Source organism: Scomber scombrus, chromosome 22 (assembly GCF_963691925.1).
Source record: "Scomber scombrus chromosome 22, fScoSco1.1, whole genome shotgun sequence".
Taxonomy (NCBI): Eukaryota; Metazoa; Chordata; class Actinopteri; order Scombriformes; family Scombridae; genus Scomber; species Scomber scombrus.
The window spans coordinates 20,621,399-20,641,398 of NC_084991.1; the positions used below are offsets into that span (position 1 = coordinate 20,621,399).

The 20,000-nt window shown below is 43.0% G+C and overlaps 39 non-coding genes across 39 annotated transcripts; all 39 read left to right on the forward strand.

Annotated features, from left to right (window-relative positions):
• The first annotated feature begins 106 nt into the window (after positions 1-106).
• On the forward strand, positions 107-217 carry trnal-caa (transfer RNA leucine (anticodon CAA)). Its single transcript has 2 exons — positions 107-144; positions 179-217. It is a non-coding gene; the product is annotated as a tRNA-Leu (tRNA).
• Positions 218-1,058: 841 nt separating this feature from the next.
• trnal-caa (transfer RNA leucine (anticodon CAA)) lies at positions 1,059-1,169 on the forward strand. Its single transcript has 2 exons — positions 1,059-1,096; positions 1,124-1,169. It is a non-coding gene; the product is annotated as a tRNA-Leu (tRNA).
• Positions 1,170-1,373: 204 nt separating this feature from the next.
• Positions 1,374-1,484, forward strand: trnal-caa (transfer RNA leucine (anticodon CAA)). Its single transcript has 2 exons — positions 1,374-1,411; positions 1,439-1,484. It is a non-coding gene; the product is annotated as a tRNA-Leu (tRNA).
• A 146-nt stretch (positions 1,485-1,630) lies between these two features.
• trnal-caa (transfer RNA leucine (anticodon CAA)) lies at positions 1,631-1,741 on the forward strand. Its single transcript has 2 exons — positions 1,631-1,668; positions 1,696-1,741. It is a non-coding gene; the product is annotated as a tRNA-Leu (tRNA).
• Positions 1,742-1,887: 146 nt separating this feature from the next.
• On the forward strand, positions 1,888-2,000 carry trnal-caa (transfer RNA leucine (anticodon CAA)). The gene is made up of 2 exons: positions 1,888-1,925; positions 1,953-2,000. It is a non-coding gene; the product is annotated as a tRNA-Leu (tRNA).
• A 234-nt stretch (positions 2,001-2,234) lies between these two features.
• On the forward strand, positions 2,235-2,345 carry trnal-caa (transfer RNA leucine (anticodon CAA)). Its single transcript has 2 exons — positions 2,235-2,272; positions 2,300-2,345. It is a non-coding gene; the product is annotated as a tRNA-Leu (tRNA).
• A 275-nt stretch (positions 2,346-2,620) lies between these two features.
• trnal-caa (transfer RNA leucine (anticodon CAA)) lies at positions 2,621-2,731 on the forward strand. Its single transcript has 2 exons — positions 2,621-2,658; positions 2,686-2,731. It is a non-coding gene; the product is annotated as a tRNA-Leu (tRNA).
• A 204-nt stretch (positions 2,732-2,935) lies between these two features.
• Positions 2,936-3,046, forward strand: trnal-caa (transfer RNA leucine (anticodon CAA)). The gene is made up of 2 exons: positions 2,936-2,973; positions 3,001-3,046. It is a non-coding gene; the product is annotated as a tRNA-Leu (tRNA).
• Positions 3,047-4,279: 1,233 nt separating this feature from the next.
• Positions 4,280-4,390, forward strand: trnal-caa (transfer RNA leucine (anticodon CAA)). Its single transcript has 2 exons — positions 4,280-4,317; positions 4,345-4,390. It is a non-coding gene; the product is annotated as a tRNA-Leu (tRNA).
• Positions 4,391-4,594: 204 nt separating this feature from the next.
• trnal-caa (transfer RNA leucine (anticodon CAA)) lies at positions 4,595-4,705 on the forward strand. The gene is made up of 2 exons: positions 4,595-4,632; positions 4,660-4,705. It is a non-coding gene; the product is annotated as a tRNA-Leu (tRNA).
• Positions 4,706-4,824: 119 nt separating this feature from the next.
• On the forward strand, positions 4,825-4,935 carry trnal-caa (transfer RNA leucine (anticodon CAA)). Its single transcript has 2 exons — positions 4,825-4,862; positions 4,890-4,935. It is a non-coding gene; the product is annotated as a tRNA-Leu (tRNA).
• A 146-nt stretch (positions 4,936-5,081) lies between these two features.
• trnal-caa (transfer RNA leucine (anticodon CAA)) lies at positions 5,082-5,194 on the forward strand. Its single transcript has 2 exons — positions 5,082-5,119; positions 5,147-5,194. It is a non-coding gene; the product is annotated as a tRNA-Leu (tRNA).
• Positions 5,195-5,428: 234 nt separating this feature from the next.
• trnal-caa (transfer RNA leucine (anticodon CAA)) lies at positions 5,429-5,539 on the forward strand. The gene is made up of 2 exons: positions 5,429-5,466; positions 5,494-5,539. It is a non-coding gene; the product is annotated as a tRNA-Leu (tRNA).
• A 275-nt stretch (positions 5,540-5,814) lies between these two features.
• On the forward strand, positions 5,815-5,925 carry trnal-caa (transfer RNA leucine (anticodon CAA)). Its single transcript has 2 exons — positions 5,815-5,852; positions 5,880-5,925. It is a non-coding gene; the product is annotated as a tRNA-Leu (tRNA).
• Positions 5,926-6,200: 275 nt separating this feature from the next.
• Positions 6,201-6,313, forward strand: trnal-caa (transfer RNA leucine (anticodon CAA)). The gene is made up of 2 exons: positions 6,201-6,238; positions 6,266-6,313. It is a non-coding gene; the product is annotated as a tRNA-Leu (tRNA).
• A 234-nt stretch (positions 6,314-6,547) lies between these two features.
• Positions 6,548-6,658, forward strand: trnal-caa (transfer RNA leucine (anticodon CAA)). The gene is made up of 2 exons: positions 6,548-6,585; positions 6,613-6,658. It is a non-coding gene; the product is annotated as a tRNA-Leu (tRNA).
• Positions 6,659-6,933: 275 nt separating this feature from the next.
• Positions 6,934-7,044, forward strand: trnal-caa (transfer RNA leucine (anticodon CAA)). Its single transcript has 2 exons — positions 6,934-6,971; positions 6,999-7,044. It is a non-coding gene; the product is annotated as a tRNA-Leu (tRNA).
• Positions 7,045-7,248: 204 nt separating this feature from the next.
• Positions 7,249-7,359, forward strand: trnal-caa (transfer RNA leucine (anticodon CAA)). The gene is made up of 2 exons: positions 7,249-7,286; positions 7,314-7,359. It is a non-coding gene; the product is annotated as a tRNA-Leu (tRNA).
• Positions 7,360-8,592: 1,233 nt separating this feature from the next.
• trnal-caa (transfer RNA leucine (anticodon CAA)) lies at positions 8,593-8,703 on the forward strand. The gene is made up of 2 exons: positions 8,593-8,630; positions 8,658-8,703. It is a non-coding gene; the product is annotated as a tRNA-Leu (tRNA).
• Positions 8,704-9,137: 434 nt separating this feature from the next.
• Positions 9,138-9,248, forward strand: trnal-caa (transfer RNA leucine (anticodon CAA)). The gene is made up of 2 exons: positions 9,138-9,175; positions 9,203-9,248. It is a non-coding gene; the product is annotated as a tRNA-Leu (tRNA).
• A 146-nt stretch (positions 9,249-9,394) lies between these two features.
• On the forward strand, positions 9,395-9,505 carry trnal-caa (transfer RNA leucine (anticodon CAA)). Its single transcript has 2 exons — positions 9,395-9,432; positions 9,460-9,505. It is a non-coding gene; the product is annotated as a tRNA-Leu (tRNA).
• A 493-nt stretch (positions 9,506-9,998) lies between these two features.
• trnal-caa (transfer RNA leucine (anticodon CAA)) lies at positions 9,999-10,109 on the forward strand. Its single transcript has 2 exons — positions 9,999-10,036; positions 10,064-10,109. It is a non-coding gene; the product is annotated as a tRNA-Leu (tRNA).
• Positions 10,110-10,391: 282 nt separating this feature from the next.
• On the forward strand, positions 10,392-10,502 carry trnal-caa (transfer RNA leucine (anticodon CAA)). The gene is made up of 2 exons: positions 10,392-10,429; positions 10,457-10,502. It is a non-coding gene; the product is annotated as a tRNA-Leu (tRNA).
• Positions 10,503-10,936: 434 nt separating this feature from the next.
• trnal-caa (transfer RNA leucine (anticodon CAA)) lies at positions 10,937-11,047 on the forward strand. The gene is made up of 2 exons: positions 10,937-10,974; positions 11,002-11,047. It is a non-coding gene; the product is annotated as a tRNA-Leu (tRNA).
• Positions 11,048-11,193: 146 nt separating this feature from the next.
• Positions 11,194-11,304, forward strand: trnal-caa (transfer RNA leucine (anticodon CAA)). Its single transcript has 2 exons — positions 11,194-11,231; positions 11,259-11,304. It is a non-coding gene; the product is annotated as a tRNA-Leu (tRNA).
• A 493-nt stretch (positions 11,305-11,797) lies between these two features.
• trnal-caa (transfer RNA leucine (anticodon CAA)) lies at positions 11,798-11,908 on the forward strand. The gene is made up of 2 exons: positions 11,798-11,835; positions 11,863-11,908. It is a non-coding gene; the product is annotated as a tRNA-Leu (tRNA).
• A 275-nt stretch (positions 11,909-12,183) lies between these two features.
• Positions 12,184-12,294, forward strand: trnal-caa (transfer RNA leucine (anticodon CAA)). The gene is made up of 2 exons: positions 12,184-12,221; positions 12,249-12,294. It is a non-coding gene; the product is annotated as a tRNA-Leu (tRNA).
• A 204-nt stretch (positions 12,295-12,498) lies between these two features.
• On the forward strand, positions 12,499-12,609 carry trnal-caa (transfer RNA leucine (anticodon CAA)). Its single transcript has 2 exons — positions 12,499-12,536; positions 12,564-12,609. It is a non-coding gene; the product is annotated as a tRNA-Leu (tRNA).
• A 2,447-nt stretch (positions 12,610-15,056) lies between these two features.
• On the forward strand, positions 15,057-15,167 carry trnal-caa (transfer RNA leucine (anticodon CAA)). Its single transcript has 2 exons — positions 15,057-15,094; positions 15,122-15,167. It is a non-coding gene; the product is annotated as a tRNA-Leu (tRNA).
• A 582-nt stretch (positions 15,168-15,749) lies between these two features.
• On the forward strand, positions 15,750-15,860 carry trnal-caa (transfer RNA leucine (anticodon CAA)). Its single transcript has 2 exons — positions 15,750-15,787; positions 15,815-15,860. It is a non-coding gene; the product is annotated as a tRNA-Leu (tRNA).
• A 211-nt stretch (positions 15,861-16,071) lies between these two features.
• trnal-caa (transfer RNA leucine (anticodon CAA)) lies at positions 16,072-16,183 on the forward strand. Its single transcript has 2 exons — positions 16,072-16,109; positions 16,138-16,183. It is a non-coding gene; the product is annotated as a tRNA-Leu (tRNA).
• A 239-nt stretch (positions 16,184-16,422) lies between these two features.
• Positions 16,423-16,534, forward strand: trnal-caa (transfer RNA leucine (anticodon CAA)). The gene is made up of 2 exons: positions 16,423-16,460; positions 16,489-16,534. It is a non-coding gene; the product is annotated as a tRNA-Leu (tRNA).
• Positions 16,535-16,774: 240 nt separating this feature from the next.
• Positions 16,775-16,885, forward strand: trnal-caa (transfer RNA leucine (anticodon CAA)). Its single transcript has 2 exons — positions 16,775-16,812; positions 16,840-16,885. It is a non-coding gene; the product is annotated as a tRNA-Leu (tRNA).
• Positions 16,886-17,113: 228 nt separating this feature from the next.
• On the forward strand, positions 17,114-17,224 carry trnal-caa (transfer RNA leucine (anticodon CAA)). The gene is made up of 2 exons: positions 17,114-17,151; positions 17,179-17,224. It is a non-coding gene; the product is annotated as a tRNA-Leu (tRNA).
• A 211-nt stretch (positions 17,225-17,435) lies between these two features.
• On the forward strand, positions 17,436-17,547 carry trnal-caa (transfer RNA leucine (anticodon CAA)). The gene is made up of 2 exons: positions 17,436-17,473; positions 17,502-17,547. It is a non-coding gene; the product is annotated as a tRNA-Leu (tRNA).
• A 241-nt stretch (positions 17,548-17,788) lies between these two features.
• trnal-caa (transfer RNA leucine (anticodon CAA)) lies at positions 17,789-17,899 on the forward strand. The gene is made up of 2 exons: positions 17,789-17,826; positions 17,854-17,899. It is a non-coding gene; the product is annotated as a tRNA-Leu (tRNA).
• Positions 17,900-18,131: 232 nt separating this feature from the next.
• Positions 18,132-18,242, forward strand: trnal-caa (transfer RNA leucine (anticodon CAA)). Its single transcript has 2 exons — positions 18,132-18,169; positions 18,197-18,242. It is a non-coding gene; the product is annotated as a tRNA-Leu (tRNA).
• A 238-nt stretch (positions 18,243-18,480) lies between these two features.
• On the forward strand, positions 18,481-18,591 carry trnal-caa (transfer RNA leucine (anticodon CAA)). Its single transcript has 2 exons — positions 18,481-18,518; positions 18,546-18,591. It is a non-coding gene; the product is annotated as a tRNA-Leu (tRNA).
• A 203-nt stretch (positions 18,592-18,794) lies between these two features.
• trnal-caa (transfer RNA leucine (anticodon CAA)) lies at positions 18,795-18,905 on the forward strand. Its single transcript has 2 exons — positions 18,795-18,832; positions 18,860-18,905. It is a non-coding gene; the product is annotated as a tRNA-Leu (tRNA).
• The last annotated feature ends 1,095 nt before the right edge of the window (positions 18,906-20,000 follow it).

The following is a 20,000-nucleotide window of genomic DNA, read 5'->3' on the forward strand; positions in this document are numbered from 1 at the left end:
ATCCAAAATGGTCCTGACAGTCCTCATTCCCATGGATGGAGGGATGGAGTGATGGCTAGATAGATTGAGAGATAGACGATTACCATGGTAACAAAGGTGCATAGTTGTCAGGGTGGCCGAGCGGTCTAAGGCGCCAGACTCAAGGTTTCACTCCTTCCTGTGAAAAGGGACTTCTGCTCTCCGAATGGAGGCGTGGGTTCAAATCCCACTTCTGACAGTAGATTTCTTGATTTGATATTATAAGGTACTGAAATCTTTGGAAGTCAATCTAAAATTGGGGTCTAGCTAGCTTTATAATATCCAGATACCTTGGTTAATGTCATGATACAGTAGTCAGGATGACCAAGTTGTCTAAGGCGCCAGACTCAAGGTTTCACTCCTTCCTCATCAAAGGGATTTCTCATCTCCACATGGAAGGCGTTGGTTCAAATCCCACTCCTGACACATTTATGTAACATTGCCATAGAACGTTCCTTTTTCCAGCAGTGACAAGCTACATCTCCTTGTCTTTGTGGGACAAGAGGGTCAACATTTTCGAGATTTGATCATTTACTGTCTATCACCCCTATGCTATATGACTGTCCAGAAGAAACATGATTAAAATGAAAGAAAGCTGCTGAAATCTTTGGTTTTCAATCTAAAATTGGGGCGCAATCTAGATTTTATGAAGCCGAGATTGACCCTGGTTAAAGTCTATCAGTAGTCAGGATGGTCGAGCAGTCCGAGGCACCAGACTCAAGGATTCAGTCCTTCCTGTGAAAAGGGACTTCTGGTCTCCGAATGGAGGCGTGGGTTCAAATCCCACTTCTGACACTGGTTTGTGACCAGCTACTTCTCCTTGTCTTTGTGGGACAAGAGTGTCGACATTTAGGGAGAAATGATAATTTACTGTGTTAAATACAAACTATACTGTATGATTTTGGGGTTCCCAGAAGAAACGTGATGGTTGCCAATCCAAAATGGTCCTGACAGTCCTCATTCCCATGGATGGAGGGATGGAGCGATGGATAGATAGATTGAGAGAGAGACGTTTACCATGGTAATATAGGTGCATAGTTGTCAGGATGGCCGAGCGGTCTAAGGCGCCAGACTCAAGGTTTCACTCCTTCCTGTGCAAAGGGACTTCTGGTCTCCGAATGGAGGCGTGGGTTCAAATCCCACTCCTGACACTAGTTTTGTGCCTGAAGCAGAATAATGATTCTCTCTTCTTCACTGTGAGAAGCTGCTTCTTCACTTTGTGGAACCAAAGAGTTAACATCCTCTCTATGCTCAGTGAGAAAACCTGCTGAAATCTTTGGAGGTCAATCTAAAATTGGGCTCTAGTTACCTTTTATGAAGTCGTTATTTACCCTGGTTAAAGTCATATAACACTGGTCAGGATGGCCGAGTGGTCTAAGGCGCCAGACTCAAGGTTTCACTCCTTCCTCATCAAAGGGACTTCTGGTCTCCGAATGGAGGGGTGGGTTCAAATCCCACTTCTGATAATAACTTTTGATAATATGGTCATAGAAAGTTCCTTTTTCCAGAAGTGACCAGCTACTTCTCCTTGTCTTTGTGGGACAAGAGTGAGGAGGGATGGATAGATAGATTGAGAGATAGAGGTTTACCATGGTAACAAGGGTGCATAGCTGTCAGGATGGCCGAGCGGTCTAAGGCGCCAGACTCAAGGTTTCACTCCTTCCTCATCAAAGGGACTTCTGGTCTCCGAATGGAGGCGTGGGTTCAAATCCCACTTCTGACAATAACTTTTGATAATATGGTCATAGAAAGTTCCTTTTTCCAGCAGTGACTAGCTACTTCTCCTTGTCTTTGTAGGACAAGAATGTGGAGGGATGGATAGATAGATTGAGAGATAGACGATTACCATGGTAACAAGGGTGCATAGCTGTCAGGATGGCCGAGCGGTCTAAGGCGCCAGACTCAAGGTTTCACTCCTTTCTCATCAAAGGGACTTCTGGTCTCCGAATGGAGGCGTGGGTTCAAATCCCACTCCTGTAACAATTATATTACATCGCCACAGAAAGTTCCTTTTTCCAGCAGTGACCAGCTACTTCTCCTTGTCTTTGGGGGACATGAGGGTTGACATTTGGGGAGATATGATCATTTAGTGCCTTAAATCCAAACTATACTGTATGATTTTGGGGTTCACAGAAGAAAAGTGATGGTTGCCAATCCTAAATGGTTCTTGCGACGTTTATAAAGTCGAGATTGACACTCGTTAAAGTCTATCAGTAGTCAGGATGGCCGAGCGGTCCAAGGCGCCAGACTCAAGGTTTCACTCCTTCCTCATCAAAGGGACTTCTGGTCTCCAAATGGAGGCGTGGGTTCAAATCCCACTTCTGACAATAACTTTTGATAATATGGTCATAGAAAGTTCCTTTTTCCAGAAGTGACCAGCTACTTCTCCTTGTCTTTGTGGGACAAGAGTGTTGACATTTGGGAAGAAATGATCATTTACTGTGTTAAATCCAAACTATACTGTATGATTTTGGGGGTTCCCAGAAGAAAAGTGATGGTTGCCAATCCAAAATGGTCCTGACAGTCCTCATTCCCATGGATGGAGGGATGGATAGATAGATTGAGAGATAGACTATTACCATGGTAACAAAGGTGCATAGCTGTCAGGATGGCCGAGCGGTCTAAGGCGCCAGACTCAAGGTTTCACTCCTTCCTGTGCAAATGGACTTCTGGTCTCCGAATGGAGGCGTGGGTTCAAATCCCACTCCTGACACTAGTTTTGTGCCTGAAGCAGAATAATGATTCTCTTTTCTTCACTGTGAGAAGCTGCTTCTTCACTTTGTGGAACCAAAGAGTTAACACCCTCTCTATGCTCAGTGAGAAAACCTGCTGAAATCTTTGGAGGTCAATCTGAAATTGGGCTCTAGTTACCTTTTATGAAGTCGTTATTTACCCTGGTTAAAGTCATGTAACAGTGGTCAGGATGGCCGAGCAGTCTAAGGCGCCAGACTCAAGATTTCACTCCTTCCTCATCAAAGGGACTTCTGGTCTCCGAATGGAGGCGTGGGTTCAAATCCCACTTCTGACAATAACTTTTGATAATATGGTCATAGAAAGTTCCTTTTTCCAGAAGTGACCAGCTACTTCTCCTTGTCTTTGTGGGACAAGAGTGTCGACATTTGGGAAGAAATGATCATTTACTGTGTTAAATCCAAACTATACTGTATGATTTTGGGGTTCCCAGAAGAAAAGTGATGGTTGCCAATCCAAAATGGTCCTGACAGTCCTCATTCCCATGGATGGAGGGATGGAGTGATGGATAGATAGATTGAGAGATAGACGATTACCATGGTAAAAAAGGTGCATAGTTGTCAGGATGGCAGAGCGGTCTAAGGCGCCAGACTCAAGGTTTCACTCCTTCCTGTGAAAAGGGACTTCTGGTCTCTGAATGGAGGCGTGCGTTCAAATCCCACTTCTGACAGTAGATTTCTTGATTTGATATTACAAGGTACTGAAATCTTTGGAAGTCAATCTAAAATTGGGCTCTAGCTAGCTTTATAATATCCAGATACCCTGGTTATTGTCATGATACAGTAGTCAGGATGACCGAGTTGTCTAAGGCACCAGACTCAAGGTTTCACTCCTTCCTCATCAAAGGAATTTCTCGTCTCCACATGGAGGCATGTGTTCAAATCCCACTCCTGACACATTTATGTAACATTGCCATAGAACGTTCCTTTTTCCAGCAGTGACAAGCTACTTCTCCTTGTCTTTGTGGGACAAGAGGGTCAACATTTTCGAGATTTGATCATTTACTGTCTATCACCCCTATGCTATATGACTGTCCAGAAGAAACATGATTAAAATGAAAGAAAGCTGCTGAAATCTTTGGTTTTCAATCTAAAATTGGGGCGCTATCTAGATTTTATGAAGCCGAGATTGACCCTGGTTAAAGTCTATCAGTAGTCAGGATGGTCGAGCAGTCCGAGGCACCAGACTCAAGGATTCAGTCCTTCCTGTGAAAAGGGACTTCTGGTCTCCGAATGGAGGCGTGGGTTCAAATCCCACTTCTGATACTGGTTTGTGACCAGCTACTTCTCCTTGTCTTTGTGGGACAAGAGTGTCAACATTTAGGGAGAAATGATAATTTACTGTGTTAAATACAAACTATACTGTATGATTTTGGGGTTCCCAGAAGAAACGTGATGGTTGCCAATCCAAAATGGTCCTGACAGTCCTCATTCCCATGGATGGAGGGATGGAGCGATGGATAGATAGATTGAGAGAGAGACGTTTACCATGGTAATATAGGTGCATAGTTGTCAGGATGGCCGAGCGGTCTAAGGCGCCAGACTCAAGGTTTCACACCTTCCTGTGCAAAGGGACTTCTGGTCTCCAAATGGAGGCGTGGGTTCAAATCCCACTCCTGACACTAGTTTTGTGCCTGAAGCAGAATAATGATTCTCTCTTCTTCACTGTGAGAAGCTGCTTCTTCACTTTGTGGAACCAAAGAGTTAACATCCTCTCTATGCTCAGTGAGAAAACCTGCTGAAATCTTTGGAGGTCAATCTAAAATTGGGCTCTAGTTACCTTTTATGAAGTCGATATTTACCCTGGTTAAAGTCATATAACACTGGTCAGGATGGCCGAGTGGTCTAAGGCGCCAGACTCAAGGTTTCACTCCTTCCTCATCAAAGGGACTTCTGGTCTCCGAATGGAGGCGTGGGTTCAAATCCCCCTTCTCACAATAACTTTTCTTGATTTGACTTTAGAAGGTGTTGAAATCTTTGGAAGTCAATCTAAAATTGAGGTCTAGCTAGCTTTTATAAAGTCCAGATGTACCCTGGTTAAAGAAACTATCCAGTAGTCAGGATGGCCGAGTGGTCTAAGGCGCCAGACTCAAGGTTTCACTCCTTCCTCATCAAAGGGACTTCTGGTCTCCGAATGGAGGCGTGGGTTCAAATCCCACTTCTGACAATAAGTTTTGATAATATGGTCATAGAAAGTTCCTTTTTCCAGCAGTGACTAGCTACTTCTCCTTGTCTTTGTAGGACAAGAATGTGGAGGGATGGATAGATAGATTGAGAGATAGACGATTACCATGGTAACAAGGGTGCATAGCTGTCAGGATGGCCGAGCGGTCTAAGGCGCCAGACTCAAGGTTTCACTCCTTTCTCATCAAAGGGACTTCTGGTCTCCGAATGGAGGCGTGGGTTCAAATCCCACTCCTGTAACAATTATATTACATCGCCACAGAAAGTTCCTTTTTCCAGCAGTGACCAGCTACTTCTCCTTGTCTTTGGGGGACATGAGGGTTGACATTTGGGGAGATATGATCATTTAGTGCCTTAAATCCAAACTATACTGTATGATTTTGGGGTTCACAGAAGAAAAGTGATGGTTGCCAATCCTAAATGGTTCTTGCGACGTTTATAAAGTCGAGATTGACACTCGTTAAAGTCTATCAGTAGTCAGGATGGCCGAGCGGTCCAAGGCGCCAGACTCAAGGTTTCACTCCTTCCTCATCAAAGGGACTTCTGGTCTCCAAATGGAGGCGTGGGTTCAAATCCCACTTCTGACAATAACTTTTGATAATATGGTCATAGAAAGTTCCTTTTTCCAGAAGTGACCAGCTACTTCTCCTTGTCTTTGTGGGACAAGAGTGTTGACATTTGGGAAGAAATGATCATTTACTGTGTTAAATCCAAACTATACTGTATGATTTTGGGGGTTCCCAGAAGAAAAGTGATGGTTGCCAATCCAAAATGGTCCTGACAGTCCTCATTCCCATGGATGGAGGGATGGATAGATAGATTGAGAGATAGACTATTACCATGGTAACAAAGGTGCATAGCTGTCAGGATGGCCGAGCGGTCTAAGGCGCCAGACTCAAGGTTTCACTCCTTCCTGTGCAAAGGGACTTCTGGTCTCCGAATGGAGGCGTGGGTTCAAATCCCACTTCTGACAATAAGTTTTGATAATATGGTCATAGAAAGTTCCTTTTTCCAGAAGTGACCAGCTACTTCTCCTTGTCTTTGTGGGACAAGAGTGTTGACATTTGGGAAGAAATGATCATTTACTGTGTTAAATCCAAACTATACTGTATGATTTTGGGGGTTCCCAGAAGAAAAGTGATGGTTGCCAATCCAAAATGGTCCTGACAGTCCTCATTCCCATGGATGGAGGGATGGATAGATAGATTGAGAGATAGACGATTACCATGGTAACAAGGGTGCATAGCTGTCAGGATGGCCGAGCGGTCTAAGGCGCCAGACTCAAGGTTTCACTCCTTTCTCATCAAAGGGACTTCTGGTCTCCGAATGGAGGCGTGGGTTCAAATCCCACTCCTGTAACAATTATATTACATCGCCACAGAAAGTTCCTTTTTCCAGCAGTGACCAGCTACTTCTCCTTGTCTTTGGGGGACATGAGGGTTGACATTTGGGGAGATATGATCATTTAGTCCCTTAAATCCAAACTATACTGTATGATTTTGGGGTTCACAGAAGAAAAGTGATGGTTGCCAATCCTAAATGGTTCTTGCGACGTTTATAAAGTCGAGATTGACACTCGTTAAAGTCTATCAGTAGTCAGGATGGCCGAGCGGTCCAAGGCGCCAGACTCAAGGTTTCACTCCTTCCTCATCAAAGGGACTTCTGGTCTCCAAATGGAGGCGTGGGTTCAAATCCCACTTCTGACAATAACTTTTGATAATATGGTCATAGAAAGTTCCTTTTTCCAGAAGTGACCAGCTACTTCTCCTTGTCTTTGTGGGACAAGAGTGTTGACATTTGGGAAGAAATGATCATTTACTGTGTTAAATCCAAACTATACTGTATGATTTTGGGGGTTCCCAGAAGAAAAGTGATGGTTGCCAATCCAAAATGGTCCTGACAGTCCTCATTCCCATGGATGGAGGGATGGATAGATAGATTGAGAGATAGACTATTACCATGGTAACAAAGGTGCATAGCTGTCAGGATGGCCGAGCGGTCTAAGGCGCCAGACTCAAGGTTTCACTCCTTCCTGTGCAAAGGGACTTCTGGTCTCCGAATGGAGGCGTGGGTTCAAATCCCACTCCTGACACTAGTTTTGTGCCTGAAGCAGAATAATGATTCTCTTTTCTTCACTGTGAGAAGCTGCTTCTTCACTTTGTGGAACCAAAGAGTTAACACCCTCTCTATGCTCAGTGAGAAAACCTGCTGAAATCTTTGGAGGTCAATCTGAAATTGGATTCTAGTTACCTTTTATGAAGTCGATATTTACCCTGGTTAAAGTCATGTAACAGTGGTCAGGATGGCCGAGCAGTCTAAGGCACCAGACTCAAGATTTCACTCCTTCCTCATCAAAGGGACTTCTGGTCTCCGAATGGAGGCGTGGGTTCAAATCCCACTTCTGACAATAAGTTTTGATAATATGGTCATAGAAAGTTCCTTTTTCCAGAAGTGACCAGCTACTTCTCCTTGTCTTTGTGGGACAAGAGTGTCGACATTTGGGAAGAAATGATCATTTATTGTGTTAAATCCAAACTATACTGTATGATTTTGGGGTTCCCAGAAGAAAAGTGATGGTTGCCAATCCAAAATGGTCCTGACAGTCCTCATTCCCATGGATGGAGGGATGGAGTGATGGATAGATAGATTGAGAGATAGACGATTACCATGGTAACAAAGGTGCATAGTTGTCAGGATGGCAGAGCGGTCTAAGGCGCCAGACTCAAGGTTTCACTCCTTCCTGTGAAAAGGGACTTCTGGTCTCTGAATGGAGGCGTGCGTTCAAATCCCACTTCTGACAGTAGATTTCTTGATTTGATATTACAAGGTACTGAAATCTTTGGAAGTCAATCTAAAATTGGGCTCTAGCTAGCTTTATAATATCCAGATACCCTGGTTATTGTCATGATACAGTAGTCAGGATGACCGAGTTGTCTAAGGCACCAGACTCAAGGTTTCACTCCTTCCTCATCAAAGGGATTTCTCGTCTCCACATGGAGGCATGTGTTCAAATCCCACTCCTGACACATTTATGTAACATTGCCATAGAACGTTCCTTTTTCCAGCAGTGACAAGCTACTTCTCCTTGTCTTTGTGGGACAAGAGGGTCAACATTTTCGAGATTTGATCATTTACTGTCTATCACCCCTATGCTATATGACTGTCCAGAAGAAACATGATTAAAATGAAAGAAAGCTGCTGAAATCTTTGGTTTTCAATCTAAAATTGGGGCGCTATTTAGATTTTATGAAGCCGAGATTGACCCTGGTTAAAGTCTATCAGTAGTCAGGATGGTCGAGCAGTCCGAGGCACCAGACTCAAGGATTCAGTCCTTCCTGTGAAAAGGGACTTCTGGTCTCCGAATGGAGGCGTGGGTTCAAATCCCACTTCTGACACTGGTTTGTGACCAGCTACTTCTCCTTGTCTTTGTGGGACAAGAGTGTCGACATTTAGGGAGAAATGATAATTTACTGTGTTAAATACAAACTATACTGTATGATTTTGGGGTTCCCAGAAGAAACGTGATGGTTGCCAATCCAAAATGGTCCTGACAGTCCTCATTCCCATGGATGGAGGGATGGAGCGATGGATAGATAGATTGAGAGAGAGACGTTTACCATGGTAATATAGGTGCATAGTTGTCAGGATGGCCGAGCGGTCTAAGGCGCCAGACTCAAGGTTTCACTCCTTCCTGTGCAAAGGGACTTCTGGTCTCCGAATGGAGGCGTGGGTTCAAATCCCACTCCTGACACTAGTTTTGTGCCTGAAGCAGAATAATGATTCTCTCTTCTTCACTGTGAGAAGCTGCTTCTTCACTTTGTGGAACCAAAGAGTTAACATCCTCTCTATGCTCAGTGAGAAAACCTGCTGAAATCTTTGGAGGTCAATCTAAAATTGGGCTCTAGTTACCTTTTATGAAGTCGATATTTACCCTGGTTAAAGTCATATAACACTGGTCAGGATGGCCGAGTGGTCTAAGGCGCCAGACTCAAGGTTTCACTCCTTCCTCATCAAAGGGACTTCTGGTCTCCGAATGGAGGGGTGGGTTCAAATCCCCCTTCTCACAATAACTTTTCTTGATTTGACTTTAGAAGGTGTTGAAATCTTTGGAAGTCAATCTAAAATTGAGGTCTAGCTAGCTTTTATAAAGTCCAGATGTACCCTGGTTAAAGAAACTATCCAGTAGTCAGGATGGCCGAGTGGTCTAAGGCGCCAGACTCAAGGTTTCACTCCTTCCTCATCAAAGGGACTTCTGGTCTCCGAATGGAGGCGTGGGTTCAAATCCCACTTCTGACAATAACTTTTGATAATATGGTCATAGAAAGTTCCTTTTTCCAGAAGTGACCAGCTACTTCTCCTTGTCTTTGTGGGACAAGAGTGAGGAGGGATGGATAGATAGATTGAGAGATAGACGTTTACCATGGTAACAAGGGTGCATAGCTGTCAGGATGGCCGAGCGGTCTAAGGCGCCAGACTCAAGGTTTCACTCCTTCCTCATCAAAGGGACTTCTGGTCTCCGAATGGAGGCTTGGGTTCAAATCCCACTTCTGACAATAAGTTTTGATAATATGGTCATAGAAAGTTCCTTTTTCCAGCAGTGACTAGCTACTTCTCCTTGTCTTTGTAGGACAAGAATGTGGAGGGATGGATAGATAGATTGAGAGATAGACGATTACCATGGTAACAAGGGTGCATAGCTGTCAGGATGGCCGAGCGGTCTAAGGCGCCAGACTCAAGGTTTCCCTCCTTTCTCATCAAAGGGACTTCTGGTCTCCGAATGGAGGCGTGGCTTCAAATCCCACTCCTGTAACAATTATATTACATCGCCACAGAAAGTTCCTTTTTCCAGCAGTGACCAGCTACTTCTCCTTGTCTTTGGGGGACATGAGGGTTGACATTTGGGGAGATATGATCATTTAGTCCCTTAAATCCAAACTATACTGTATGATTTTGGGGTTCACAGAAGAATAGTGATGGTTGCCAATCCTAAATGGTTCTTGCGACGTTTATAAAGTCGAGATTGACACTCGTTAAAGTCTATCAGTAGTCAGGATGGCCGAGCGGTCCAAGGCGCCAGACTCAAGGTTTCACTCCTTCCTCATCAAAGGGACTTCTGGTCTCCAAATGGAGGCGTGGGTTCAAATCCCACTTCTGACAATAACTTTTGATAATATGGTCATAGAAAGTTCCTTTTTCCAGAAGTGACCAGCTACTTCTCCTTGTCTTTGTGGGACAAGAGTGTCGACATTTAGGGAGAAATGATAATTTACTGTGTTAAATACAAACTATACTGTATGATTTTGGGGTTCCCAGAAGAAACGTGATGGTTGCCAATCCAAAATGGTCCTGACAGTCCTCATTCCCATGGATGGAGGGATGGAGCGATGGATAGATAGATTGAGAGAGAGACGTTTACCATGGTAATATAGGTGCATAGTTGTCAGGATGGCCGAGCGGTCTAAGGCGCCAGACTCAAGGTTTCACTCCTTCCTGTGCAAAGGGACTTCTGGTCTCCAAATGGAGGCGTGGGTTCAAATCCCACTCCTGACACTAGTTTTGTGCCTGAAGCAGAATAATGATTCTCTCTTCTTCACTGTGAGAAGCTGCTTCTTCACTTTGTGGAACCAAAGAGTTAACATCCTCTCTATGCTCAGTGAGAAAACCTGCTGAAATCTTTGGAGGTCAATCTAAAATTGGGCTCTAGTTACCTTTTATGAAGTCGATATTTACCCTGGTTAAAGTCATATAACACTGGTCAGGATGGCCGAGTGGTCTAAGGCGCCAGACTCAAGGTTTCACTCCTTCCTCATCAAAGGGACTTCTGGTCTCCGAATGGAGGGGTGGGTTCAAATCCCCCTTCTCACAATAACTTTTCTTGATTTGACTTTAGAAGGTGTTGAAATCTTTGGAAGTCAATCTAAAATTGAGGTCTAGCTAGCTTTTATAAAGTCCAGATGTACCCTGGTTAAAGAAACTATCCAGTAGTCAGGATGGCCGAGTGGTCTAAGGCGCCAGACTCAAGGTTTCACTCCTTCGTCATCAAAGGGACTTCTGGTCTCCGAATGGAAGCGTGGGTTCAAATCCCACTTCTGACAATAACTTTTGATAATATGGTCATAGAAAGTTCCTTTTTCCAGAAGTGACCAGCTACTTCCCCTTGTCTTTGTGGGACAAGAGTGAGGAGGGATGGATAGATAGATTGAGAGATAGACGTTTACCATGGTAACAAGGGTGCATAGCTGTCAGGATGGCCGAGCGGTCTAAGGCGCCAGACTCAAGGTTTCACTCCTTCCTCATCAAAGGGACTTCTGGTCTCCGAATGGAGGCGTGGGTTCAAATCCCACTTCTGACAATAAGTTTTGATAATATGGTCATAGAAAGTTCCTTTTTCCAGCAGTGACTAGCTACTTCTCCTTGTCTTTGTAGGACAAGAATGTGGAGGGATGGATAGATAGATTGAGAGATAGACGATTACCATGGTAACAAGGGTGCATAGCTGTCAGGATGGCCGAGCGGTCTAAGGCGCCAGACTCAAGGTTTCCCTCCTTTCTCATCAAAGGGACTTCTGGTCTCCGAATGGAGGCGTGGCTTCAAATCCCACTCCTGTAACAATTATATTACATCGCCACAGAAAGTTCCTTTTTCCAGCAGTGACCAGCTACTTCTCCTTGTCTTTGGGGGACATGAGGGTTGACATTTGGGGAGATATGATCATTTAGTCCCTTAAATCCAAACTATACTGTATGATTTTGGGGTTCACAGAAGAAAAGTGATGGTTGCCAATCCTAAATGGTTCTTGCGACGTTTATAAAGTCGAGATTGACACTCGTTAAAGTCTATCAGTAGTCAGGATGGCCGAGCGGTCCAAGGCGCCAGACTCAAGGTTTCACTCCTTCCTCATCAAAGGGACTTCTGGTCTCCAAATGGAGGCGTGGGTTCAAATCCCACTTCTGACAATAACTTTTGATAATATGGTCATAGAAAGTTCCTTTTTCCAGAAGTGACCAGCTACTTCTCCTTGTCTTTGTGGGACAAGAGTGTTGACATTTGGGAAGAAATGATCATTTACTGTGTTAAATCCAAACTATACTGTATGATTTTGGGGGTTCCCAGAAGAAAAGTGATGGTTGCCAATCCAAAATGGTCCTGACAGTCCTCATTCCCATGGATGGAGGGATGGATAGATAGATTGAGAGATAGACTATTACCATGGTAACAAAGGTGCATAGCTGTCAGGATGGCCGAGCGGTCTAAGGCGCCAGACTCAAGGTTTCACTCCTTCCTGTGCAAAGGGACTTCTGGTCTCCGAATGGAGGCGTGGGTTCAAATCCCACTCCTGACACTAGTTTTGTGCCTGAAGCAGAATAATGATTCTCTTTTCTTCACTGTGAGAAGCTGCTTCTTCACTTTGTGGAACCAAAGAGTTAACACCCTCTCTATGCTCAGTGAGAAAACCTGCTGAAATCTTTGGAGGTCAATCTGAAATTGGGCTCTAGTTACCTTTTATGAAGTCGATATTTACCCTGGTTAAAGTCATGTAACAGTGGTCAGGATGGCCGAGCAGTCTAAGGCGCCAGACTCAAGATTTCACTCCTTCCTCATCAAAGGGACTTCTGGTCTCCGAATGGAGGGGTGGGTTCAAATCCCACTTCTGACAATAACTTTTGATAATATGGTCATAGAAAGTTCCTTTTTCCAGAAGTGACCAGCTACTTCTCCTTGTCTTTGTGGGACAAGAGTGTCGACATTTGGGAAGAAATGATCATTTACTGTGTTAAATCCAAACTATACTGTATGATTTTGGGGTTCCCAGAAGAAACGTGATGGTTGCCAATCCAAAATGGTCCTGACAGTCCTCATTCCCATGGATGGAGGGATGGAGTGATGGATAGATAGATTGAGAGATAGACGATTACCATGGTAACAAAGGTGCATAGTTGTCAGGATGGCAGAGCGGTCTAAGGCGCCAGACTCAAGGTTTCACTCCTTCCTGTGAAAAGGGACTTCTGGTCTCTGAATGGAGGCGTGCGTTCAAATCCCACTTCTGACAGTAGATTTCTTGATTTGATATTACAAGGTACTGAAATCTTTGGAAGTCAATCTAAAATTGGGCTCTAGCTAGCTTTATAATATCCAGATACCCTGGTTATTGTCATGATACAGTAGTCAGGATGACCGAGTTGTCTAAGGCACCAGACTCAAGGTTTCACTCCTTCCTCATCAAAGGGATTTCTCGTCTCCACATGGAGGCATGTGTTCAAATCCCACTCCTGACACATTTATGTAACATTGCCATAGAACGTTCCTTTTTCCAGCAGTGACAAGCTACTTCTCCTTGTCTTTGTGGGACAAGAGGGTCAACATTTTCGAGATTTGATCATTTACTGTCTATCACCCCTATGCTATATGACTGTCCAGAAGAAACATGATTAAAATGAAAGAAAGCTGCTGAAATCTTTGGTTTTCAATCTAAAATTGGGGCGCTATCTAGATTTTATGAAGCCGAGATTGACCCTGGTTAAAGTCTATCAGTAGTCAGGATGGTCGAGCAGTCCGAGGCACCAGACTCAAGGATTCAGTCCTTCCTGTGAAAAGGGACTTCTGGTCTCCGAATGGAGGCGTGGGTTCAAATCCCGCTCCTGACAACAAACTTCTTCTATGAATGTGTCCAATTAAAACCTGGATGCAATAACTGCTTTCGCCTAAAGCATTGCAGTTTACCGATAAAGGAGAGCAAAGACGAATACTTCCTTTTTATAGCTGCCAGAAGCTCCTTTCTTTCAACACTCTTGCATTTTATATTTGTAATATTTATTAGCTCTTTATTTTGCTTTTATTTATGTATTTATTAATTATTTATTTTTAAATTTGAACCCTACCGCTGGTGTTTCCTCATTGCAGATTCTTGAGGGTTATGATAGCGTTTCCTATTTTTAATGAGTTCCTGTTTTTAAATGTGTTTCTAAGTTTGATGATTTATTTTTGTTTGTTTGTTTGTTCTGAATATGTGAAGTACTTAGTGTTGCATCACGATGTATGAAAAGTGCTATACAAATAAAGTTTGATTGCTTGTGGGATGGGAAAGTAAATAAATGTAACATTCAAAAATCAGTGATTACGCTTTTGATTAAGTGGTTGATATTCGTCAGTATCTACAAAATAAATGCAACATATTTAAAGTTATTTCAGATTGAGATCTTCCCATGAATAACAGCCTGGATGACTCTGACTGAGCAGCAAATAAGAGATTTTAGGAGATATGATTATTCTACTGTTGTAAATCGTAGCTAAACTTAAGATGTTGGGATGTGAGGTTATTATTCGTCATTACCTTTTTTAAATAAGGATTTGAAGTTAATTCTTTTTTTAGACAGACAGTCATTTTTGTTCACAATTGGATGACATTTTGGGAAATGTAATCATCTTAAATCCCTTTATGATTTTTCGCAGCTCAGAGGAAAATTGACAACAGTGGGAGAAATGCTTTGAAATCTTTGGTATTTCCAGTTGTTGTGCAGTTCTTGATCCTAACTGGGTGACTCTGACTGAGCAGCAAATTACATATTTTTGGGGGGGGATATGATTATTAAATCCTTTTTAAATCCTTCTGTATTATTAGAGTTTTGGACTGTCCCAGTAGAAAGTTGATAGTTTTGAGAGAAAGCTCCTGAAATCGTTGGTTGTTGATCCATATTAATGGTTCTGGCTAACTTTTATAAAGGCAAGATTAACTTTGGTTGATTTAATGTCTGACTTGTCAGGATGGCTGAGTGGTCCAAGGCACCACACTCAAGGTTTCTCTCCTTCCTCAGCAAAGGGACTTCTGGTCTCTGAATGGAGGCATGGGTTCAAATTCCACTTCTGACGCTAGTATCTGCCTGAAGCCAAGTAATAATGCTAATTTCTTAGCATTGAGAGGCTTCTTCTTGTTGTGGAACAAAAGAGTTAACATCGTTTCTATGCTGTATAGTTTTTGGCTGTACAGAAGAAGGTTGACAATCATGACAGAAAGCTGCTGAAATCTTTGATCTTCAATCTAAAATTGTGGCGTTATCCAGCTTTTATGAAGTCCAGATTGACCCTGGTTAAATTCATAATCCAGTGGTCAGGATGGCCGAGCAGTCAAAGGCGCCAGACTCAAGGTTTCATTCCTTCCTCATCAAAGGGACTTCTGGTCTCCAAATGGAGGCGTGGGTTCAAATCCCACTCCTGACACGATTAAATAACATTGCCATAGAACATTTTTTTATTCCAGTAGTAAGAAGCTACTTCTCCTTGTCTTTGTGGGACACGAGTGTTGACATTTGGGGAGACATGATCATTTACTGTCAAATCACCCCTATGCTGTATGACTGTCTAGAAGGAAGCTGCTGAAAGATTTGGTCTTCAATCTAAAATTGGGGCTTTATCTAGCTTTATTGAAGTGCAGATTGACCCTGGTTGAGTTCATGATGTATAGTCAGGATGGCCGAGCGGTCTAAGCCGCCAGACTCAAGGTTTCACTCCTTCCTCATCAAAGGGACTTCTAGTCTCCCAATGGAGGCGTGTGTTCAAATCCCACTTCTGACAATAGTTTTGTGCCAGAAGTCAAAAAATAATGCTCCTTTCTTAGCAGTGAGAAGCTGCTTCTCTTTGTGGAACGAGAGAGTTAACATCCTCTCTATGCTGTATGATATGGCTGTCCAGAAGAAAGTTAACAGAAAGCTGCTGAAATCTTTAAAGTCATCAATCAAAAATTGGGCTCTAGCTTCCTTTTATGAAGACCAGACCGACACCGGTTAACATTTATATGTAGTAGTCAGGATGGCCGAGCGGTCCAAGGCGCCAGACTCAAGGTTTCGCTCCTTCCTCATCAAAGGGACTTCTGGTCTCCAAATGGAGGCGTGGGTTCAAATCCCACTCCTGACACAATTATATAACATTGACAAGCTACTTCTCCTTGTCTTTGTGGTACAGGAGGGTTGACATTTGGGGAGATATGATCATTAACTGTCGTAAACACAAACTATACTGTATGATTTTGGGGTTCCCAGAAGAAAAGTGATGCTTGCCAATCCTAAATGGTTCTAGCGACCTTTATAATGTCCAGATTCACACTGGTTAAAGTCATGATACAGTAGTCAGGATGGCCGAGCGGTCCAAGGCGCCAGACTCAAGGTTTCTCTCCTTCCTCATCTAAAAGGACTTCTGGTCTCCGAATGGAGGCGTGGGTTCAAATCCCACTCCTGACACAGCTTTATAATATTGTCATAGAAAGTTCCTTCTTCCAGCAGTGACAAGCTACTTCTCCTTGTCTTTGTGGTACAGGAGGGTTGACATTTGTGGAGATATGATCATTAACTGTCGTAAACACAAACTATACTGTATGATTTTGGGGTTCCCAGAAGAAAAGTCATGGTTGCCAATCCTAAATGGTTCTAGCGACCTTTATAATGTCCAGATTCACACTGGTTAAAGTCATGATACAGTAGTCAGGATGGCCGAGCGGTCCAAGGCGCCAGGCTCAAGGTTTCTCTTCTTCCTCATCTAAAGGGACTTCTGGTCTCCGAATGGAGGCGTGGGTTCAAATCCCACTCCTGACACAGCTTTATAATATTGTCATAGAAAGTTCCTTCTTCCAGCAGTGACAAGCTACTTCTCCTTGTCTTTGTGGGATACGAGGGTCGACATTTTCGAGATATGATCAATTACTGTCAATTCACCCCTATGCTATACGACTGTCTAGAAGGAAGCTGCTGAAATCTTTGGTCTTCAATCTAAAATTGGGGCTTTATCTAGTTTTAATGAAATGCAGATTGACCCTGGTTGATTTCATAATCCAAGTCAGGATGGCCGAGCGGTCTAAGGCGCCAGACTCAAGGTTTCACTCCTTCCTCATCTAAGAGACTTCTGGTCTCCGAATGGAGGCGTGAGTTCAAATCCCACTTCTGACACTAATTTTGTGCCAGAAGTAAAAAAATAATGCTCCTTTCTTAGCAGTGAGAAGCTGCTTCTCTTTGTGGAACGAGAGAGTTAACATCCTCTCTATGCTGTATGATATGGCTGTCCAGAAGAAAGTTAACAGAAAGCTGCTGAAATCTTTAAAGTCATCAATCAAAAATTGGGCTCTAGCTTCCTTTTATGAAGACCAGACCGACACCGGTTAACATTTATATGTAGTGGTCAGGATGGCCGAGCGGTCCAAGGCGCCAGACTCAAGGTTTCGCTCCTTCCTCATCAAAGGGGCTTCTGGTCTCCAAATGGAGGCGTGGTTTCAAATCCCACTCCTGACACAATTATATAACATTGACAAGCTACTTCTCCTTGTCTTTGTGGGACACGAGGGTTGACATTTGGGGAGATATGATCATTAACTGTCGTAAACACAAACTATACTGTATGATTTTGGGGTTCCCAGAAGAAAAGTGATGGTCGCCAATCCTAAATGGTTCTAGCGACCTTTATAATGTCCAGATTCACACTGGTTAAAGTCATGATACAGTAGTCAGGATGGCCGAGCGGTCCAAGGCGCCAGACTCAAGGTTTCTCTCCTTCCTCATCTAAAGGGACTTCTGGTCTCCGAATGGAGGCGTGGGTTCAAATCCCACTCCTGACACAGCTTTATAATATTGTCATAGAAAGTTCCTTCTTCCAGCAGTGACAAGCTACTTCTCCTTGTCTTTGTGGGATACGAGGGTCGACATTTTCGAGATATGATCAATTACAGTCAAATCACCCCTATGCTATATGACTGTCTAGAAGGAAGCTGCTGAAATATTTGGTCTTCAATCTAAAATTGGGGCTTTATCTAGTTTTAATGAAGTGCAGATTGACCCTGGTTGAGTTCATGATGTATAGTCAGGATGGCCGAGCGGTCTAAGGCGCCAGACTCAAGGTTTCACTCCTTCCTGTGAAAAGGGACTTCTGGTCTCCGAATGGAGGCGTGGGTTCAAATCCCAATTCTGGCACTAATTTTGTGCCAGAAGTCAAAAAATAATGCTCCTTTCTTAGCAGTGAGAAACTGCTTCTTCTCTTTGTGGAATGAGACAGTTAACATCCTCTCTTGCTGAATGATTTTTGGCTTTACAGAAGAAAGTTAACAGAAAACTGCTGAAATCTTTAAAGTCATCAATCAAAAATTGGGCTCTAGCTTCCTTTTATGAAGACCAGACCGACACCGGTTAACATTTACATATAGTGGTCAGGATGGCCGAGCGGTCCAAGGCGCCAGACTCAAGGTTTCACTCCTTCCTCATCAAAGGGACTTCTGGTCTCCAAATGGAGGCGTGGGTTCAAATCCCACTCCTGACACAATTATATAACATTGCCATAGAAAGTTCCTTCTTCCAGCAGTAAGAAGCTACTTCTGTTTGTCTTTGTGGGATACGAGGGTCGACATTTTCGAGATACAATCATTTACTGTCAAATCACCCCTATGCTATATGACTGTCTAGAAGGAAGCTGCTGAAATCTTTGGTCTTCAATCTAAAATTAAAACTTTATCTAGCTTTTATGAAGTCCAGATTGACCCTGGTTGTATTCATGAGTAGTCAGGATGGCCGAGCGGTCTAAGGCGCCAGACTCAAGGTTTCACTCCTTCCTCATCAAAGGGACTTCTGGTCTCCAAATGGAGGCGTGGGTTCAAATCCCACTCCTGACACTAGTTTTGTGCCTGAATCAGAATAATAACGCTCCTTTCTTAGCAGTGAGAAGCTGCTTCTTCACTTTGTGGAACCAAAGAGTTAACATCCTCTCTATGCTGAATGAGAAAACTGCTGAAATCTTTAGAGTTCAATCGAATATTGGGCTCTAGCTACCTATTATGAAGTCGATATTTACCCTGGTTAAAGTGATAATCCAGTGGTCAGGATGGCCGAGCAGTTCAAGGCGCCAGACTCAAGGTTTCACTCCTTCCTGTGCAAAGGGACTTCTGGTCTCCGAATGGAGGCATGGGTTCAAATCCCACTCCTGACACAATTATATAACATTGACAAGTTACTTCTCCTTGTCTTTGTGGGATACGAGGGTCGACATTTTCGAGATATGATCATTTACTGTCAAATCACCCCTATGCTGTATGACTGTCTAGAAGGAAGCTGCTGAAATCTTTGGTCTTCAATCTAAAATTGGGGCTTTATCTAGTTTTAATGAAGTGCAGATTGACCCTGGTTGAGTTCATGATGTATAGTCAGGATGGCCGAGCGGTCTAAGGCGCCAGACTCAAGGTTTCACTCCTTCCTCATCAAAGGGACTTCTGTTCTCCGAATGGAGGCGTGTGTTCAAATCCCACTCCTGACAAATACTTCTTCTATGAATATCTCCAATTAAAACCTGGATACAATAACAGCTTTCGCCTACAGCATACTATTCATATTTGCATATTCAGAAAATTAAGTTTCCAATCATGAACAATGAATTAATATTTACTTGTCATGTCATTAAATGTTTTGCAATTCCTCTAAGAACAACATTTGCTTTAACAACTAAAACGAAACAACTAACAAAATTAAAATAATAGCCCTAATTACTCACAATGAGACTAAATTAATGGAAATTATTGTGTTATTTTAACCTCTTGAAACACTATTTCCTCCTCTAAATTAGTAGACGTCTGTTAAAATGTTTTCAGAGTTGTTTTTTATAGGAATATTTAATTTTGTCTTTTAACGTCAACCCCAAAACAATTACAGCACTAATGTCACCAAGGCAACCAAAGAAAAGGACAGGCAAATAAATATGAAATTATGATCATTCATGAAGTAAATAGTGAGATTAAATAATAAGAGGGAAGTCTTATATATATAAATATACACATTTTCTTCTTTTTCCTTAAACAATGTGTATTTTTTTTGTTTCCTTCATCATTTTATACACAAACTCAGCTTGATATTCAGCAGCTGTTGTCGGAAACTTTGGGGTCTCTGTGTGTGTGTATGTGTGTGTGTGTGTATGTGTGTGTGTATGTGTATGTGTGTGTGTGTGTGAATAATGACAAACTGCATGAAATTCATCTTTTATGATGCAGCAGGTCAAGTCTCTATGCAGCTGAGCAAGTTATTGACATTTCTG